Genomic DNA, 590 nt, shown 5'->3' on the forward strand with positions numbered 1-590 from the left:
TCCATCTAGTCATTGCCTTGAGTGTGCTCAACAAACTATGATAGGTGGATTAGGTTTCAATTGAGCTTACCAATTATATCTTTATGCAAGTCCTAGATCAGCTAGGTGACAACACATTGCCTAAACATATCTATGACACCCAGTACCCTAGTATTGTGAAACCTCGACCTCCATATACCCGTAACTAGAAGTAAACGCGATAACATAGACCAGGGGTAATTTTGTCATTTTCTTGATGAGCTCTTAAAAGTAGATTTCCTAATATTATTAAGGCCTACGTAAGTGTCACGACCCAAATTTCGGGTCATGACCAGCGCATGGGTCCAATGGACGTAATCCACTAAACCCAGGCAAGCCTATTATTTATCTTACTTATGATTCTATTTATTATCACTAAGTCCTATTTCATGACTTTGAGTCAAAATAGTGATATACATTGCCAACTCGTACTGGCATTACTCTTTTAAAATTTACATTAAGTTCATCTATACATAACAAAATAATACTCGACCTCCAGCGGAGTGACTCGGATGGATATACAGCTACCGAATGCCGAGACACCTACCAAAAGATGTACACAGATCTACAAG

This window comes from Theobroma cacao, chromosome 2 (genome assembly GCF_000208745.1).
Source record: "Theobroma cacao cultivar B97-61/B2 chromosome 2, Criollo_cocoa_genome_V2, whole genome shotgun sequence".
Lineage (NCBI taxonomy): Eukaryota > Viridiplantae > Streptophyta > Magnoliopsida > Malvales > Malvaceae > Theobroma > Theobroma cacao.